The 14,754-nt window shown below is 57.0% G+C and overlaps 1 protein-coding gene across 2 annotated transcripts in view; it reads left to right on the plus strand.

Annotated features, from left to right (window-relative positions):
- The first annotated feature begins 7,052 nt into the window (after nucleotides 1-7,052).
- Nucleotides 7,053-14,754, plus strand: part of DLGAP3 (DLG associated protein 3) — a 136,803-nt gene continuing 129,101 nt past the window's right edge. Inside the window, exon 1 of one of the 2 annotated variants that reach the window (XM_037881956.2) lies at nucleotides 7,053-7,699. The gene's annotated coding sequence lies outside the window, so the exon portion shown is untranslated. The remainder of the gene's footprint in view (nucleotides 7,700-14,754) is intronic. The other variant, XM_037881957.2, reaches the window with a different exon arrangement.

The raw sequence follows: 14,754 nt of genomic DNA on the forward strand, positions 1-14,754 counted from the left end.
ATTACCGGGTAGGGGTACAGCTGGGCACAAAACATGATACAATAGCTGTGGGCTTCTCATTCTCGTTGGGGGAGCCTAGAGGAAGGAGAGACAGGGAGCAGGGCAGCATGGGGGGCTGTCACCTGGACTCTGAAGCACACATTTCCCTGTCATTTATTTGCTTGCTGAGATTAGCAGGTGGTGGTTAGACGCTCGGGGCAGACTCTCATCACAGACCCTGATAGGCTGGCTTTCATCTCTGCTGCTGGAGGGTCCAGCCGGCTCCTTGTCTCTGGCTTCTCTGCCTGTTCCCAAGCAGCCGATATTTCCCTTCACTTCTGAAAGCAAGTCTCCTTTCTGATAAAACCAGGCGGCACGGCCAACAGCCAGGAGACAGGTCACCCTGCTGCACTACGGCAAAGACTCGGCAATTGCCTGCCCTTTCCCCTTCTTGTACAGATGGGGAAACTGAGGCCCCGGGCAGGAAAGCTGCTTGCTCAGCGCTGTGTCAGAACTGGGGTTGTAAGTCAGGAATTCCTGACTCCCAGGCCTTTGCTCAGACTGCATCACCCTCTCTGTCTGTCTCCTTTGTGGCTAGCAGAGGTCAGCATGCCCATGGACCTCCGGCTTCTACCCCATCTTGCTGTAGGGCTGCAAATGAGTCACTTCCCCCTCTGTGCCTCAGTGTCCCCAGCTGTGAAATGGGGACAGGAAAATGTATTTACCTACTCCACCCCCAGGGGGCAGGGGACTGGGGCTGGCTGGTTGGCTGAACTCCCCTTCTTAATGCGCTTTGAGATCCCCAATCAAAGCTGCCCTGGATGTGCCTGGTGCTGGTGAGAGTGTTTTGTTTTGCTTTAGGGGGCAGCGTGAAAGAGATCGGGGTGTGTGTGTGTGTGTGAGATACCGGGCGTGGGGGCTGTTCCCAGCACAGATGGGTGCTCTTGGGCAGGAGGGGGCTGGCTCCAGCCTTTTGCCTGTCTGTAAGGGCGAGAGCCCACGGAGCACACAGCAGCATTGGAAAGGGGCAGTGGGGGGCTCAGCCTTTGGGGGGGGCGTGGAGGTGGCTGGGTCAGAGCAGAGAGGCTGGGCTGAATTTGCTGGCCCTGCTGGGTCATGGCAGGCGTATCGCAGTTGGAATCTGATTTCTCATTTCAAGCTCTGCTGCCCGGGGAAGGTCAGGCAGCCACATGGCAGCGCCAGCCGCTGGGCCCTGCCTGTCTGCTCTGCACTGGGCTTGGCACTTGGCATGTGGGCACACGGAGAGAGAGGGCACTGCCAGGCACCTGCCCTGCCTGCCACTGCTGTGGCTCTGAAGTGGGAGGGATGCCAAGGCAGGTGGGCAAAGGCAAGGGGTTCCACATGCCCTGGGCTTGTGGGCTAGCACAGACTATGCAGGGTATGCCCATGAGCCACGACCCTGCCCTCTGGGCACCATCCCCCCGTGCCTGGCGCGGCTCCCCGAAGAAGTGGATTGGGGGAGATTTCAAAAGGACTTCTGGGAGAAAGTCCTTTTGAAGAGGCCAAGCTCCCATAATTCCTCGGGGAACCCCCATCACGCCTTGGTCCCTGCAGCAGCTCGTGGCAAGGGAGGGGGCGCGGGTGATCCAGGGGCTGTGAAGGTCGGGATGCCCTGTGGAGAGGTAGCTCAGTACGGACCTGCAGGATGATGGTCGCTGGCCCTGGGTGGAGCCTGGGCCAGGATCACCATGTGCTGGGGCTGAGGTATCCCCGAGCCTGGGGACAAGCAGCTGGGGCTCAGCCTGAGGGAGGACACTGCCCGCTACCATGGCCAGAGCTGGCTCTGTGGTGATCAGAGCTGTGAAGGGGCATTTCCCTTTGGAAGCCAGCTACTCTGCTGGTTCCCATCGGGCTGGGGGGCCATGTGGGAGGCTTGGGGGGCAGTTCCACTGGGTGTTGCAGGGGCACATGAGGAAGTTGGCCATGATGCCAAGGGGTCATTGAGGGATTTGAACAGCTGGAGCCGTTGCTGGGTGCTCCAGCCAGGCCCCCTCCCTTCCCTGGTGCTGAGAGCCCCATGGGGGATGAGCTTGGACCCGGTTCTGGCCTGGCTGCTGGATCCGTCTTAGCCCATCTGGCTGTAGCGAGCTGCGGACCAGTCCCAGGAACGGCTCCAGCTGACCCAGCATGGCCTGGGGCTGGGATCCCAGCTGGGACACGGGCTCCCTCCATGGCCTTGCCCAAGTCACCCGTAGGCCAGGCCAGACTTCCCAAATCCCCCAGCGTGTTGGGTGTTGAGCTCTCTGCCCCAGGAAGAGGGGGTGACTCTCCACCCCGGCGGGGAGGGGGATGATCTAATCGCTGGGAGGGCTCTGAAGGCGGAAGTGCCCAGCACAATAAGTCTCCACAGGGCAGTTCTGGGAGCCCCCTTGCTGGATTCATTTGAACCCCACCAGGGCAGGGCCCTGGAGAACCACATGGAGGAGGCAGCCCCGCCCTGCGCTGCTGGGGGAGGTGGACAAGAGGAGGCCTAGCAGGTCTCTTCCGTTGTTAATTTCTGTGAGTGTCTCCGGGGGAGAACATGTCCCAGTGCCAGCCCAGGGGGCCGGGGAATTTATCTTCATCCGACGGGCGACCTCATCAGTCTTCTGGGATAATGGATGAGGAGCCAGGGGGCCCCTGGACTGCACCAGGCTGTAGGTTTCAGTTAGCACAAGAGCTGACGATTCAGGACTATGTCGGTGTAATTTCCACATGCCCAGGCTGTGCGCAGGGTGCAGGAGTGGGCCAGGCAGAACCCCAGGGCGTTTCCGCTCGGCATCCTGCCCATCCCTCTTTGCAGAAAGCATCTGGCAGGAGCTCCATTGCCTTGCCCTCCTACTGACCCACTCAGAGGGTCATGATGGTGGATTCTTGCGGCCCCCCTAGGCCCCAGTGGTCCAGCTCCTTAGCTGCTATGAGCAGGGCTGGAGCGGGGGGGGGAAGGGGCTCAGTCTTCTGGCCTTTCACCTCCGCAGATGTAAATTCCAAGCTTAAATTAGGTAAACGGAGAAGAGGAGTTTTCTGAGCTCAGCCTAATGCGCGCTGAATGTTTCTCCCAACTCCCTCCCCAGTGCACCAGAGACTCCCCAGGCTGGAGCCCGGAGCCCTTGGCGTAGCTTGGAGAGGGGCAGTGCTGGAGAACTACACGGGCTGGCTGAGTGAGCAAGGGGCACCCCCGTGCTGCAGACCAAGCGAGGAGTGCTGGAGTCTGCGCTTCCGGCCCTCCCTCGCTGTCTGCGGCCCCAGCCTCCGCCCAGAGGGGGGCTGCTTCTCTTTCTCTATTACAGCATTGACCTCCGCAGCCAAGAGAAATCATTCCAGGAACTGCAGCCAGCCTCCTTCCTCCCTCGCCCTGGCCTCTGCGTGCACAGGGCTCCTGCAATTAGCCAGGTGCCTCGAGGTGGACCTTTCCCCCTCCCCCCAAGTGCAGGCAGAGGAGAGCCACCCGCCCCTGCTCATCACCTCACCCCAGCACCGGGGATCCAGCCTTCAGCCCAGGAAGTTCTTGTCAGTGCCGGTTACGAGCACCCAGGTGAGATCAGGCCCCGCTGTGCCACACAGCCGCAAGGTGCGGGCGGTCCAAGGATGATCATTGATGGGGAACTGAGGCCCCAGCTTGCACAGGAAGTCTGTGGCAGAGCTGGGATTTGAACCCCGATCTCCTGATCCCAGGCTGGTGACCACAAGGCCACCCCTTGTCTCTACGGGCCTTAGAGCCTTTAAAGCTTCCAGTGGCCAAATACGGGAGAGGAAGCCTGGTCTAGCGGTTAAGGACTCCGGACTCCTGCATTTTAGCTCTGGTGACTGGTTGTGTGACCTGGGGCAAGCCCCCAACCTCCCTGATCTCAGTGGAGCAGCACCAGCCCCGGTGTTTGCCATGGAGGCCCAGCCCAGCAGTGAAAGAGTTAAGACCCAAGAGGCAGTGACCCTGCCCTAGGGCAGTGGATCAGGCCCAAGGCAGCGGGATGTGCCCTGGCTTGGGTATTAGGGAAGGGGCTGTCGCTGCTCGGGGTGCAGTTTGTGCACTGGGCACTGCCGAGTGGTGGGAGGTCTCAGGCCACTCTGTGAATTACAGGAGCAATCCAGATCGATAGAACAGGGGAAATGTGAGAGTGCAGGGCCTCACGTGCCGCTCTCCGGCCTGCTCCACGTCCCTGGGTGACTGCCAGGGCCATGTGCGCTGAGCTGGAAGTGGCAGATGGAGGGAAAACGAATAGGCCAGGACCCAGCCACCTCCCGCCATGGAAGCTAACCGGAGGCTGGAACGGCCCCACGGCGGCCCTGCCTGTTTTTCCTTTTGATCAGTTTGCAAAGTCCGCATCATCTTGTCTCTGTGTTAATGCTTCCTCCAAACCAATGGCAACCCTACAATAACACGCCAGCCTTCACAGCATCCCTACACTAACATACCTGCGCTCTCAGGCAAGCCTACAATAACCAGCTTGCCCAGTATTTATAAGTGGCCCTAAAGTAACAAACCAGTATACACAGCACTCATGCAGTGACCCTACAATAACAGCCTGTGTGCAAAGCAACCTCTACACGAACACACCAACGTATGCAGCCCTCACCAGTGACCCTATGACAACAAACCAACAAAACCCAAGGCAAAGGCAGCCTCTTACAGCATTAATCTTCCACATGGTTTATTCTAAACGCCAGCAAATGAAAGGAGAAATGATGTGAACCGTTCCTGGCCGAGCCCCTGTTAAAGTCATCTGGCCACCACTGCATAGAGAGGGATTTTCTTTGGCTTACCCTGGGGGAACAGAGTCTGCACAATTCGCCCTACTATTATAACAGCAATAGGGCTTCAGTGCTCTGAGAGCAACCCAAGAAGCCAGCAAAAACCCAGGCGAAGGGCAGGCACTGATCCCTGTGCGTTTCCTCCACTGGGCCCACAGGGAGGCGTGAACCAGTTTATTATTTTATTGCACTTCTAACTGGTGCTTGCCGTAATTATGATGATTAGTGAATTAGGCTGCATATGGTGCGGGGCTTTGACGTGTGAAGGGCAGAAAGGAATCTCCTTGCTGTGTCACGGGCTCTGCAATGATCTGGGAGAAGGCAGACTGAGTCGTTATTGCAGAACCCGATGGCAGGGCCAGTTACACTGCTCGCTCCTGGGCTAGTCCCAGATCGTTTTCTCAAACGCTAGGAGAGCCCGGAGTTACAGGTTAGACTCCGAAGGCTGGAGATATGTCCCAGACATGGAGTCGTTATTGCTCCCCTGCTAGCATGAGCCAGGAGCAGAGTGACATAGCGAACCACAGCTGCTTTACCAGGGACAGTGCCTAGAGAACCCGCAGGCTCCATAACGCTTAACACAGCGAGCTCCAGAGGTAACGCTGGCAGGTGGCAGTACGTGGCCTGCTGTTACGGTCGCCTCTTGAGGGAGGTAGGCTCCAGCTCCCCATGCCAGCGTCTCTTGACTCGTTTTAGCCACGCAGGGAAATAATCCATGACGGTGTTGCAGCTAAGGTCACCAACCCTCCAGGATGGTCCAGGAGTTAAAGAGGAACCTTTAATTAAAGATTATGTCATGTGAGGAAACCTCCAGGAATACGTCCAGCCCAAGCTGGCAGCTTTAGTTACAGTTTTACTGTGAAAATGCAGTGAAAGCGCACCATGCAGCATCACCCCGCGCTGACAAGGGGTGGGGGGTGTCAGCAAGGGGAGATAGGAGACCACCTCTCTCCGCTGCCTTGGGGGGATGGCTCCGAAATGCCTGAATGGAGCGGTGACAGTGGGACGGGGTGAGCCAGGAGCAGGGTCCAGGGGAAGGTGGCTCATTGGGGTGAGGGTGAGGTGTCACAGGTACCCATGTGAAATTCCCCTCTCAAATACAGAGACAATTACACACATCCTCATACAAGCACTCACTCATTCACACGTACACGTGCGCACGCACACGCACACACTCAGACACAGTCACGCCTACACGAGCGTGCATTCACACACACTTGCATAAACGGCACCGGCACGTTCCCCCATACACTTGTGCACGCACACACAGCCCGGCACATGTGGATAGTGGTGTGAGCGCTCGCCCCCCGCCCCTGCCCCCTCACACGTGCAAACACTCAGGTACAGCCACACACGTGTGCACACGCATGCTGCTTTCCACGCTGTCCTGTGGGAAGGTCTCCCCCCGCAAAGGGTGCCCGGTGAGCAGAATGCAGCAGACAGCACAGGCCCCAGTGCACCCATCAGCTGGCTCCTGCAGGGCTGGAGGGAATCTCTTTGTGGGGCAGATTCAGCCCTGCTGGGGCCATGCTCCCAAAGGAAGAACCCAGCAACTGGCACCTTGCTGGCTCATGGCTGCTTCATTCCAATGCGGGTAAGGCCAACTCCTCCCTCCCTGCCTCCCCCACTTTAAGCACTGTTGCCTTTGCTGTCCTGGGCCCATAACCACAGCCCCAGAGAGGCCTCCTATGCACCAGACCGTCCCCCTAGAGGCTGCCTGCCACAGCCAGATTTCAGTGATTGGTGAGATGAGTTTGGGAGCCTCAGCCTTGTTCCTGGCAGAACATTTTCCAGCTCACAAAACCCCCCCTCAGCTGGGGATGATGGATGGGTAGCAGGAGTGGGATACGGGGAGGGGAGATCAGAAGAGCTGTGTGTGCCTGTGCAGGGGAAGGGGGCAGGGCTGTGGGTCAGGAGGAAGGGGCACTGGGGGAGAGACACGGATAGCCAGGGGTTGTGGGTCAGGTCTGCGCTAATTAAAAATTGGCAAAACTTTAGAAACCTCCGGGAAGGCCAGGAGCGCATTCCGGCTTCCCTGCAGTGGAAGGAGACCTGGCAAACTCAGGACAGCCGTGAGCTGCGCGGGCCTGGTGACGCCTGGCGCTGCCATCGCTCCTTCGCTGCGGGGGGGAGCCAGCGTCTCCCCCGCGGCGCCCCCCGGCCCCTGGCGCGCTCGGGCAGCTGGCCCTGCCCGGCCGGAGCCGGGGGCGTGGGGCTCGCCGCAGCTCGCCCGGGGCTCGCCCCTCTCTCGCGCTCCGCGCTGGCGTTTCCCCGGCTATTGTGTCACGGCGCGGAAAGGGGCTGGGTCCCCGCACGCCCCGAGCTGGGGTCCCCGGGGCGCGCCTTGGCCTCGCGCATGGGAGGGGGCCCCCCCCTTGCCTGGCCTAGCCGGGCTGGAGGGAGAGCGAGCGAGCCGCCTGGATTGGGGCGGCTGGGGTGGGGGGGGGCACCGAAAAGCCCCATGTGCTGAGACCATCTTGCATCCTCCCTGCAAAGCCCCAAGGAGCCCGGGCTGCCCGGGCGGGGGGCGGGGAGGGGGGAGACTTTTGTGTCTGCGCGAGGCTGCAAACTCCCCCCCCCCCCGCAGGTTCCTGGGGAAATCCACCTCCACATCTTCCCCCGCGCCGCTCCCCGGGTGTCCGTGAGTAAAGGAGACACCGGCGTGTCCGTCTTATCAGCCCCCCTAGATCTGCAGTGCGGGGCTGGGGAGGAAGCCGCTGGCCCTCGGACCCCTCCCGCATCCCCTTCCCCAGCCCAGCCGGGCTCCGGCGCCGGCTCGCTGGGGAGATCGCGGCTGATTTAGTCTCCGGGGCGGGGGTGTGCAGGAGGAGGAGGAGGAGGAGGAGGGGGGGGGGCGGGATCCTCAGCAGGAAGCAAAAAAAATCCGGAGGAGGAGAAGGAGGAGACGCAAAAGCGCTGGAGGAAGCTGGAGCTAAGGATGTAGCCCCGCGAGGAGCGGCTCCCCGGCAAGGTAAGAGGACCGGGGCTATTGCTGGCTGCTGGGGGGGGGCGGCTGGCTGCGTTGCCATCCGCCCGTGCGGTGGAGGGGGGGGGGCACACAAGGCTGCAGCTGGATCCTGGCGAGCGAGCCCAGCCTGGCGGCTAGTGCGCGCCATCGAGCAACAGTTAGTCGCCCGCTTTGCAAGGGCTCGTCCCTGCCTGGGCGTGGGCTGGGGGCGGACTTTGCGCGGCCCCCCCCCCCGCTTTCCCGGGGGGCGTCCGGGCCCCGCCGGGGACCTGGCTCAGCGGCTCGCTCTCGGTTCGCTGCTGCCGGGGCGGAATCTCGCCGGGCTCCTGGCGGAGGTCGCTGGTGGCTCCTTCCCCCCCCCCCCCCCCGGCCCGTGGGGGCTACGGGGGCTGCAAACGGGCCGGCTGGGGGCGAGCGGAGCCCGGGCAGGTTCGAGGTGCAGACGCCCCGCAAGCGGGGGGAGGGGGAAGTTGCTGTAGGGGGGAGCGAGCGACTTGGGGGCGTCCTGTGGGGGGCGTGTGTCTCCCCGAGCCGCAGAAACTTGCTGGGCTCAGTCATCTGCCTGCTGGGGAGGGAAGTGAGAACCCCCCCCCCCCCAGCCCCTGGAGATTTAAACCGAGGGAGCAGGGCAACGCCCCCCCCCCAAGTTTGCAGGGCTTTCTGGTGTGGGAGTGACTCTCCCTCGCAGACACGCCCGGGGAGTTAGCGCTGGGCTGGGGGGGTCCCGGCCCGGTCCGCTGGGAGTTCCCCCCAGGCAGCCACCGGCCGCTCCTGCTGCCCGAGCGATTGTAAATAGTTACATCGGGTCCCGATTCTCCTCATTGCCAGCCAGGGGTTTCTGGATGTTGAGCCACTCAGCATTTCCCCCAGGTGACTGCCCGATCCTGGGGTCGCTGAGCCCCTGTTGGACTGTCTTGGAGCTAGGGGTGCCCTAGCGGGGGTGCCCTGCAGAGTATCTCCAGACTTGGAGCATGCAGAATGAGAGGCCCTTGCGGAAAACGTGGGTCCGTGCCTCGGTTTCCCCACCTGTAAAACGGGGGTGGTGCTACTGCTCTGCCCCGTGGGCGGCGAGGCGAAATGAGTACATCTGTGCAGTGCTAGGAGTCCCTCTGACGGAGGGTGACACAGAAGCACTGAGGAGCCTGAGCTTGGACCCCAGCAATTCCTGGAGGAGGTCCCCAAAGTAAGGCCCAGATCCTGTGAGCTGCTGTGCCCCGCTGTGCAGAGCAACGGGCAGGATCGGGCTCTCCGATTGCTCAGGGCAGGCTGCTGTGACCAGAGGGTGAGGGCAGGAACTCCGAGCTCCTGGGTTTTATGGGCTGGATTTGGTCCTTCATTGGCTTTAATTTTTTGGTGGCTACTTTGATTGATAGTAAATGCTGCTGCTTGGAGAGGCCTTCCCCCTGCTCAGCAATCCGCTTGTGGAGTCACAGAAACAGTGTCCGTCCCAATCCTGAAGAGAACGATGAACCGGATAGGGGTTGCATGGTAAAGAGCGGCCGCTGTGGGTCTGATTTCCTCTCCCTTTGCAGCGGGGTAGCTCTGCTGAGTCACACCAGTGCAATGGAGAGCAGAATCGGGCCCTGGGCTTCCAGCTGTTGTTTGAAAGTAGGGAGGGTTGGGTTTGAGCCTCATTCTCCTCCTGAAATCCAACAGCAATCTCTCCTCCAGGAGCCTGGTGATGGGCAGTAGCATAGCTCGGTCTCCGATCCCAGCCGCGGTGGATGTGGCTTCTTCCTTTGTTGACTTAAATTGGAGCAGGATCAGGCCCTAAATGTAGATTCAGCTAAAGAGGTAGTGTGATGTAATGACCAGCAGCCTGGGCCATCCACTGGGTTTGAATCAGGGACTTCTGGCACTGCAGTGCAGACCTCCTTTAGGTGAGCTCTAGGAGTAACTCCATTAGCTACCAGCAGAAGGAGGGCTATTATCCCAGAGTTGGCAGGCCAGCTGGAAGGGGGATGGGACACAAGTACACACCATAGGCAGGCATGGAGATTTGGCAGAAGGTGAAACCTTCCTCCCTTCAGAATGTGATGATGAGGGTTAGACGTGTTCTCATGGCGGTGTCCTGTGGGCATCCATGCCTCGACAGCTCCCTGGCATCTGTTTGTTGATGGCTCTCTGGTGGGCAGTGCTGTTCCTTGTTGAGAATTCTGTGGGACAGGGGTTGACAGACCTTGCAAAGCGGCTTGGGGCATTTTGCTGGCGCTAATGTGTTTAGCCAATTGTGGGAAGATTTAATTCCCATGTTGGGCTCACTCTTGGAATCAGCTGCAGGCTGTCCGGCATGGAGTGATCTGGAGGGACATCCATTCCCAGCATGCCTGCTTGTGCTGTCACTGGCCCTGTGAAAGTCTGGGTTTGCCGTGTCCCAAGCACTATTCTCACTGGCTGCAAAACCCCAAGGTTGCAGGGGACTGGTCTTTCTTAGCAACAGCATTGGAGACCCCAGCGTGGTGGGGGTGAGGTTGTCACTTATTGTAGGTCCTGGGTCTCTGTACGTTACTAGAGCCTAGTTTCTGTAGTGTATAGGAATTCGGTAGTACACCTTTAAATAGTTTGGGAGTTGTCTAGTGGGCCTCCCTGTCTTCTGTTAGTCTTGCCTGGAATCTCGCATGAAGACTGCAAGGATCGGGGATATGTATAACCTGGGTATGATATGTACCGCACCTGGAGTGGTGGGGGTGAGGAGGGACCCTGCTGGTGACAGACCCACCTGGGGACATCTGCTGCCCCCAATAGGTCCCTCCAGGGTGGGTTTCAGAGCCTGAGTGCAAATGGCTGCAGGCTGTGCTAGGCCTGCGAACCTGAGCCTGTAGACCCGGCTCTGAGACTTGCTCCCTGCAGGTGTTTTTTGCAGTGTAGATGTAGAGTCTCAGGGGTTACATCCATTGGCGGGTTTACGCCTGTCATCTAGTCTCTGAGCATGAGGCTCAGAACTGGTGGGATGAAAACACAGCTGGGCGGATGGTCATTTATAATGCCAAGCCCACATATGATGGTCCTGGAACCCAAAAGAGGGCTGGATTCTGCTGGTGTGAATCTGGAGTGATTCCAGAACAGTTACTATCGTGTAAATGAGAGCAGGAGCTTGCTGGTAAAGTTTAGATTCCCTTAGGAAAGAGATGTCATTTCCTGACTCTCCTGCTCTCCTTTTCATCCCACCCAAATGCTTTTAAGTGCGCTCCTGTAAACATTTCTGTGTGTTCCCCAGCTGCCGGAGTCCTCGAGGACGCTCCTCCGTAGGCGGCTGAGGAATCTTTCCTTTGACTGAGGGAGGGGATCTCGCCGTGAGGAGCAGCACACGATAGCATCACTGATGCACTTAGAGGAGGGGTTGGCAGAGGATCAGCCCTTTCAATGCATTTATCAAAGTGCCCGCGGCTCCCGTTTCAGCAGGAGTGTCAACACGAGAAATAAACAACCACCAACATAGCCACAGAGCCATTTGAGTACCTGGAATGGGAAGCTGGCATGGGGCTGGCACCGTCAGGGCTTGTACCCGTGGCAAGATGGCACAGAGCGGGTCAGCGCATCAGGGTAGAGCTCAGTTGGGTAGACTCTTCGTGAACTGCGTCTTGTAATACTTAATGCCCTTGGTTAGCATCTTCAGGCCTTAGCCCCAGCTTGGAGCTTTCCGTACAGACAAGTTCTGGGCTTTGAGCAGGGCCACAATGAAGCATGACCATCTCATGGCTGCTTGGTGACCTGTGTGTAGCTTAGTCCACACCCTAGAAATATTAGATCATTTAATTGGTCTTCCTGTATATCAAAGGCCGTAAGCTTTCATCCACTAGAGCCCAATAATTTGCATTTGACTAAAGCATTTCAGTCTTTGGGAGGCCAAATGGGGGTGTGCGTCAGGCAGAGAACGGGAGAGACCCAGGTGCCGGGTAGATCGGGGTGGGCAAACTACAGCCCGCGTCTGGCCTGTCAGAGCCTTGCATCTGGCCCGTCAGAGCCTTTAATCTGGCCCTCGAGTTCCATTGCCTTGCTCCGGCCAGGGGCGGGGTTGGGGACTTGCGCTGCTCCGGCGCCCTGACCTTGCTCCCCGGCTGGAGCACCGGGTGGTGGAGTGGGGCAAGTGATGGGGTGGGCCTGCGCTGGAGGATAAGTGAGTGGGCCATGGCCACCCGTGGCTACGCCCCGGCACAGTGTGTCTTGTCTGATTTAAAAAACCACATTGCTGTCACAGCTCTTCACTCATGGCCCGCCATACAATTTCCATACCCAGACGTGGGCCTCAGGCCAAAAAGTTTGCCCACCCTTGATCTAGATCATCCCTAGAGGGCAGCCATCCCTTTGATTCCAGCGTGGCAATAAGGCAGCTGCCATAGGCTGCCCAGCGTCCACAGAAAGAGTGGGTCCCCACTGGGGCGGTGCTGGACTGGAGTTAGGAGGGGAGTTTGCGTTGCCGAAGGTGGTCTCAAGTCTAGCGTTAGTGGGCCGCTGTCCAGCTGGTAAAACCACCACTACAACCCGTTCCCTTGTTGCTGAGAGAGGCCAAGGTCTTGATGGACCATGGGGACCCTACCCCAGCTTTACAGGGAGGCTCTTTCCAGCCAGGGGCTGAGGCTCATTGTTGGGACAGTGGCGTGTGGGAAGCTTGCCCTGCTGCTGCACCGACTCTGCGGATAATCAAAGGACTTAAATCACCACTTACGATCTTTCATCAGCACTAAACTCCTAGATGCACTGCTCTGCAGGTAGATAAGGCATGGCCATTAGCCAGCATGTGGGTCATTGCCAGGGCTGTGAATGCAAGTGATCCAGTGTCCTGGGATGTTAACTGATACTTGCTATTGGGGGTGGGGGGAATATTGGGGCGCGGGAAGGTTGTGCTATAAAAGGAGTGCAAGTTTTGGAACCGTGGTACCCATGCTGGGAACATGAGTCTCATACCACAAGATACATCTGTGATGGAAGGGGGTCATTATGAGTAACGCCCTTCCCCTCCACGCCATGAGTTTTATTATGGTCTAGTCTCATGATCTGAAGGGTAGAAGTGGAGAATCTTAGACCTAAGGCTGAGTCTAAAAGTCCTACTCTTTCTGATGGTATGGCCGTGCTCTCCTGCAGCAGCGAGCCAGAGCCCCCTCCCTCCTCCAAATACAAATTCCTAAAGTTTAACTAATCTGCATTTCGCACAGGTTTTGTCGGGGGCTAAACTTTTCCCAGTGCCTGCGTCCAGAATTTTTATTTGGGCCCATCAAGAGTTTTGTGGGGGGGAGATATGGGATGGAATATCACTGGCACAGAATAACATCCAGTTTCAAGTATTTCGGGTCCAAATATTGCACTTACAGCTAAGATCTGTAATGAGCTGCACTGAACCCTGGATCTGAACAGCCAGGAAGTTTGGATCCAGATCTAAATTTTGCACTTGGCTTTGATTTCCATCATAAGCCTGAGCAGCTGGCCATTTTGGATCCAGATCCAGGTTTTGCACATGGCCCTTAGCTCTCTAATAATAAGCTGAACGAAAAACCTGGATCCAGCCTACCCTGATTTATTTATTTATTTTTGTGTGTGTGGATCTGGAGCCAAATGTTGCTCTTGGCCCTTATTACCGTAATAGGCGGAACCAAAGCCCTGGAGCCAAACAAAGTGAGGAATTTAGACACAGATCCAGATCGGGTGACTTAAGCCCATCACTCTCCACACAACAACAGGATTCCCCCCAAAAGCTCTCAAAGGGCCAAACCAAATAAAGGACTGAATATTAGGCCAGAAAGGTTATTGACTGAACACAGAGAGCATGGAGATTCCCATTGCAGTCCTGGATGCTTGCTCCAGGACTTTGGCAATGAATGAATAAATCAAGTTACGTTGCCTGGAAGGATACAGAGTGCTAAGAATACACTCCTGATTTCTCTTTCAAAATGCTGAGAGGCCAGAGTGAGCTTGCATTAAGGCCCTATGCTGTTTGGGTCAGATCCCCCATTGGTATAAATTGGCATAGCTCCATTGAAATCACGAATAGTCGGCTGGTTTCTCTTCCTCATAACCTGTCTCACCATCATATAGTGGTTTCTTCCTTCCTGCAATGTGCAGCTGGGTTAATCGTCAAATGGTGGGCTGCTGCACTGTGAAAAGGCCATAGAATTGCTCCTTGAAAGGCAGATTAGGGAGCTTGCATACAGGTGGAGCAATTCCCTTCTGCAAGCTGCATGGCAAATAGGAATGAATCTCAAGAGGATCAATCTTATCAGGAGTGGCTGGGGAAGGTTTTCCCAGTTACACCAGGGAGGAGTATAAATAGATCACCTTGCCCCCATCCATCCTGATGGTGGCTCAAGGAGAACTTTCCCTGGGTGGCTCTTGACAAGCCGTGTGGTGCAGTGGGCACCTGTGCAGAGTGGAAAGGATGCAGTGGCCTCTTGGATGCAGGCTTGTCGGTCTGTTTCCAGGGTGAAGTAACTCGGTTTTAAAAATACCTTCACTATTAAAAAGAAAAGGAGTACTTGTGGCACCTTAGAGACTAACCAATTTATTTGAGCATAAGCTTTCGTGAGCTACAGCTCACTTCATCGGATGCATACTGTGGAAAGTATAGAAGATCTTTTTATACACACAAAGCATGAAAAAATTGGTGTTTACCACTACAAAAGGTTTTCTCTCCCCCCACCCCACTCTCCTGCTGGTAATAGCTTATGTAAAGTGATCACTCTCCTTACAATGTGTATGATAATCAAGTTGGGCCATTTCCAGCACAAATCCAGGTTTTCTCCCCCCACCTTGATTATCATACACATTGTAAGGAGAGTGATCACTTTAGATAAGCTATTACCAGCAGGAGAGTGGGGTGGGGGGAGAGAAAACCTTTTGTAGTGGTAAACACCCATTTTTTCATGCTTTGTGTTATAAAAAGATCTTCTATACTTTCCACAGTATGCATCCGATGAAGTGAGCCGTAGCTCACGAAAGCTTATGCTCAAATAAATTGGTTAGTCTCTAAGGTGCCACAAGTCCTCCTTTTCTTTTTGCGAATACAGACTAACACGGCTGTTACTCTGAAACCTTTCACTATTAAAATGGCAAATGCCCCATCCCCC

This window comes from Chelonia mydas, chromosome 19 (assembly GCF_015237465.2).
Source record: "Chelonia mydas isolate rCheMyd1 chromosome 19, rCheMyd1.pri.v2, whole genome shotgun sequence".
NCBI lineage: Eukaryota > Metazoa > Chordata > Testudines > Cheloniidae > Chelonia > Chelonia mydas.